Source organism: Arachis ipaensis, chromosome B06 (genome assembly GCF_000816755.2).
Source record: "Arachis ipaensis cultivar K30076 chromosome B06, Araip1.1, whole genome shotgun sequence".
Classification (NCBI taxonomy): domain Eukaryota; kingdom Viridiplantae; phylum Streptophyta; class Magnoliopsida; order Fabales; family Fabaceae; genus Arachis; species Arachis ipaensis.
In genome coordinates, this window is record NC_029790.2 from 77327954 (window position 1) to 77333744 (window position 5791).

A 5791-nucleotide genomic window follows, 5' to 3' on the forward strand; every position below is an offset into this window, starting at 1 on the left:
AGACCATCATAGAATATATCCAGGATGGTCCATTCTGAAAGCATGTCAGAAGGACACTTTTTGGTCAGTTGCTTATATCTCTCGCAAGCTTCATAGAGGGATTCACCTTCTTTCTGTCTGAAAGTTTGAACATCCACTCTAAGCTTACTGAGCTTTTGAGGGGAAAGAACTTGGCTAAGAAAGCCGTGACCAGCTTAACCCAAGAGTTCAGGCTATCCTTGGGTTGAGAGTCCAACCATATTCTAGCTCTGTCTCTTACAGCAAAAGGGAAAAGCATGAGCCTGTAGACTTCAGGATCTACTCCATTAGTTTTAACAGTATCACATATCTGCAAGAATTCAGTTAAGAACTGAAAAGGATCTTCAGATGGAAGTCCATAAAACTTGTAGTTTTGTTGCATCAGAGAAACTAGTTGAGGCTTAAGCTCAAAATTGTTTGCTCCAATGGTAGGGATGAAGATGCTTCTTCCATGTAAATTGGAATTTAGTGCAGTAAAGTCACCAAGCATCTTCCTTGTATTGTTATTATTTTCAGCTGCCATCTCCTCTTCTTGTTCAAAAATTCCTGTAAGGTTGTCTTTGGATTGTTGTATTTTAACTTCTCTTAGTTTTCTTTTCAGAGTCCTTTCAGGTTCAGGATCTGCTTCAACAAGAATGTTCTTGTCCTTGCTCCTGCTCATATGACAAAGAAGGGAATAACAAAGAAAATATGGAATCCTCTATGTCACAGTATAGAGATTCCTTTGTGTGAGTAGAAGAAGAAAAGAATGTAATGTAAAGAAGAGAAGAGGGAAAACTCGAACACAGAGAGGGGGGTGGTGTTCGAATTTTTGGATGGAAGAGAAATGTTAGTAGATGAATAAATAAATAGAAGGAGATGAGAAAGAGAATTTCAAAATTTAATTAAAATAAAAATTAAATTTGAAAGTTAGATTTCGAAAATAAATTTTAAAAAGGAGTTGATGATTTTCGAAAATTAAAGGAAATATATAATTCAAATTAAAATTGAAAACAATTAATTAATTAAAAAGAAATTTTGAAAAAGTGAGAGGGAATTTTCGAAAATAAGAGAGAGGATTAGTTAGGTAGTTTTGAAAAAGATATGATTGAAATTTTAATTTGAAAAAGATTTGAAAAGAAAATTAAAAAGATTTGATTTTGAAAACTAAAGTTGATTACTTGACTAACAAGAAACTAAAAAGATATGATTCTAGAGTTTAAAGATTGAACCTTTCTTACTAGGCAAGTAACAACTTAATATTTTTGAATCAATCACATTAAATGTTAGTAACTAATTCAAAAATCATGAACTAAAATTAAGAAAAAGATTTTTGAAAATTAATTTGAAAAATTTTCGAAAATATTAGAAAGAAATTTTGAAAAAGATTTGATTTTTGAAAAAAAATTTGAAAAGATAAGATTTTTAAATTGAAAATTTGATTTGATTCATAAGAAACAATTAAATTTAAAAACTTTTTGACTAAATCAAATCATATTTTCAAAAATTTTGTGTAAAATAAGGAAAAGATATTTTTTTGATTTTTGAATTTTTAATGAAGAAAGAGAAAAACATGAAAAAGACTCATAACATAAAAATTATGAATCAAAACACACAATGCATGCAAGAACGCTATGAATGTCAAGATGAACACCAAGAACACTTTGAAGATCAAGATGAACATCAAGACTTATTTTTGAAAATTTTTAATGAAAGAAGAACATGCAAGACACCAAACTTAGAAATTTTCAAACTTCAGAAACTAAAAAATTAAAAATGCATATGAAAAACAAGAAAAGACACAAAATAAGAAAATATGAAGATCAAACAAGAAGACTTACCAAGAATAACTTGAAGATCATGAAGAACACTATGAATGCATGAATTTTCGAAAAATGCATAAATTTTTTTAGAAAAAATACAATTGACACCAAACTTAAAAATTGACTCTAGACTCAAACAAGAAACAAAAAATATTTATGATTTTATGATTTTATTAATTTTTTTTTGGATTTTTGTATATTTTTATTTTTATTTTTTTGAAAGATTTTTGAAAACAAATTTTTTTTGAAAATAAAACAAAAAGAAAATTATCTAATCTGAGCAACAAGATGAACCGTCAGTTGTCCAAACTCGAACAATCCCCTGCAACGGCGCCAAAAACTTGGTGTACGAAATTGTGATCTCAGGCAACGGCGCCAAAAACTCAGTACGCACGTCTTAATAAATCGTTTTTCATTCACAACTTCGATACAACTAACCAGCAAGTGCACTGGGTCGTCCAAGTAATAAAACCTTACGTGAGTAAGGGTCGATCCCACGGAGATTGTTGGTATGAAGCAAGCTATGGTCATCTTGTAAATCTCAGTCAGGAGGATATCAAATGGTTATGGAGTTTTCGAATGATAATAATAAATAAACAGAAAATAAAGATAGAAATACTTATGTAAATCATTGGTGAGAATTTCAGATAAGCGTAAAGAAATGCTTTCGTTCCTCTGATCTCTACTTTCCTGCTGTCTTCATCCAATCAATCCTACTCCTTTCCATGGCAAGCTTTATGTAGGGCAATACATAAGTGATGAAGGTTTAGGCATGGCCGAATGGCCAGCCCCCAAACGTGATCAATATGATCAAAAGTTGAACTAAAAATCATAAGATGTAAATACAATAGTAAAAATTCCTATTTATACTAAACTAGTTACTAGGGTTTACAGAATTGAGTAAATGATGTAGAAATCCACCTCTGGGGCCCACTTGGTGTGTGCTTGGGCTGAGCTTAAAGTTTACACGTGGAGAGGTCATTCTTGGAGTTGAACGCCAGTTTGTAACGTGTTTCTGGCGTTGAACTCCACTTTGCATTCTGGCGCTGGACGCCAGACTGCAGCATGGAACTGGCGTTGAACGCCAGTTTACGTCATCAATCCTTATTCAAAATATGAATTATTATATATTTTTGGAAAGCCCTGGATGTCTACTTTCCAACACAATTGGAAGCGCGCCATTTGGATTTCTGTAGCTCCAGAAAATTAACTTTGAGTGCAGGGAGGTCAGAATCCAACAGCATCAGCAGTCCTTCTTCAACCTCTGAATCTGATTTTTGCTCAGGTCCCTCAATTTCAGCCAGAAAATACCTGAAATCACAGAAAAACACACAAACTCATAGTAAAGTCCAGAAATATGATTTTTAATTAAAAACTAATAAAAATATACTAAAAACTAACTAAATCATACTGAAACATACTAAAAATAATGGCAAAAAGCGTATAAATTATCCACTCATCAAGGTACAAGATGAATCACTAAAAGTAGTTTTTATAATAAACTAGTGACCTAGGGTTGCAAAAAATGAGTAAGTTAGAATATTTAGTGTAAAAATTCACTTCCGGGGCCCACTTGGTGTGTGCTTGGGCTGAGCATTGAAGCTTTCACGTGTAGAGACCTTTCTTGGAGTTAAACACCAGCTTTTGTGCCAGTTTGGGCGTTTAACTCCAGCTTTCATGCCAGTTCTGGCATTTTGACGCCAGAATTTTTAGGCTAACTTGGAACGCCAGTTTGGGCCATCAAATCCCAGGCAAAGTATGGACTATTATATATTGCTGGAAAGCCCAGGGTATCTACTTTCCAACGCAATTGAGAGAGCGCCAATTGGGCTTCTGTAGCTCCAGAAAATCCACTTTGAGTGCAGGGAGGTTAGAATCCAACAGCATCTGCAGTCCTTTTTCAGCCTTTGAATCAGATTTTCGTTCAGGTCCCTCAATTTCAGCTAGAAAATACCTGAAATCACAGAAAAACACACAAACTCATAGTAAAGTCCAGAAATGTGATTTTTGAATAAAAACTAATAAAAACATAATGAAAACTAACTAAAATATACTAAAAACAATGCCAAAAAGCGTATAAATTATCCGCTCATGACAACACCAAACTTAAATTGTTGCTTGTCCCCAAGAAACTGAGAACAAAGTAGGATAAAAAGAATAGAATATACAATGAATTCCAAAAATATCTATGAAGATCAGTCTTAATTAGATGAGCGGGGCTATTAGCTTTTTGCTTCTGAACAGTTGTGGCATCTCACTTTATCCTTTGAAGTTCAGAATGATTGGCATCTATAGGAACTCAGAATTCAGATAGTGTTATTGATTCTCCTAGTTCAGTATGTTGATTCTTGAACACAGCTACTTTATGAGTCTTGGCCGTGACCCTAAGCATTTTGTTTTCCAGTATTACCACCGGATACATAAATGCCACAGACACATAACTGGGTGAACCTTTTCAGATTGTGACTCAGCTTTGCTAGAGTCCCCAATTAGAGGTGTCCAGAGCTCTTAAGCACACTCTTTTTGCTTTGGACCACGACTTTAACTGCTTAGTCTCAAGCTTCTCACTTGACACCTTCACGCCACAAGCACATGGTTAGGGACAACTTGGTTTAGCCGCTTAGTCCAGGATTTTATTCCTGTAGGCCCTCCTATCCACTGATGCTCAATGCCTTGGATCCTTTTATTTTACCCTTGCCTTTTGGTTTAAAGGGCTATTGGCTTTTTTTCCTTGCTTTTTCTTTTTCTTTCTTTTTCTTTTTTTTCTCTTTCTTTTTTTTTTTCTGACCTCCTTGGATCCTTTTTTTTTTCGCAAGCTTTGTATTCACTGCTTTTTCTTGCTTCAAGAATCATTTTTATGATTTTTCAGGTTATCAATAACATTTCTCCTTTTCTATTATTCTTTCAAGAGCCAAAAATTTTAACATTCATAAACAAAAAATTAAAAAATATGCACTATTCAAGCATTCATTCAGAAAGACAAAAAGCATTGCCACCACATCAAAATAATTAAACTGTTTTAAAATTCAAAATTCACGTCCTTCTTTTTCTTTTTCAGAAAATATTTTTTATTTTAAGAAATGTGATGGATTCATAGGACATCATAGCATTAAGTCATAGACACTAAGATACCAATGATCATGTAGTAAAGACACAAACATAGATAGAACATCAAGCATAGAAATCGAAAAACAGAAAAATAAGAGCAAGGAAATTAAAGAACGGGTCCACCTTAGTGATGGCGGCTTGTTCTTCCTCTTGAAGATCTTATGACGTACTTTAGCTCCTCTATGTCTCTTCCTTGCCTTTGTTGCTTCTCTCCCATGACTCGGAGATGGAAGCTTTTGCCTTCCCTTTCCTCTTTCTAGAGGTTTCTCCGGCTTTAGGTGTCAGAAATGGTTATGAAAACACAAAAAGCAATGCTTTTTCCACACCAAACTTAGAAGGTTTGCTCGTCCTCGAGCAAAAGAAGAAAGAATGGAGGAGAAGAGGAAGAAAATAGAGGAGATGGAGATGTGTGAGGGGTTAAGAGGTGATGGGGAAGAGGATTTGGGGAAGGGGGTTAATAGAGAGAGATGAGGTAGGTGGGGATCCTGTGGGGTCCACAGATCCTGAGATGTCAAGGATTTCTCATCCCTGCACCATATTGGTGTGTAAATGCCTCTTGCTTGCCAATCCTGGCGTTTAACACCAGCTCTGTGCCCCTTTCTGGCGTTAAACGCCCAGAATGGTGCCAGACTGGGCATTTAACGCCCATCCTGCTACCCTTACTAGCGTTTAAACGCCAGTAAGCTTCTCCTCCAGGGTGTGCTATTTTTAATACTATTTTTCATTCTATTTAGTCTTTTTCAGTTGTTTTTGTGACTTCACATGATCATCAACCTACAGAAAACATAAAATAACAATAGAAAATAAATAGATATAATAAAATTGGGTTGCCTCCCAGCAAGTGCTTCTTTATTGTCTTAGCT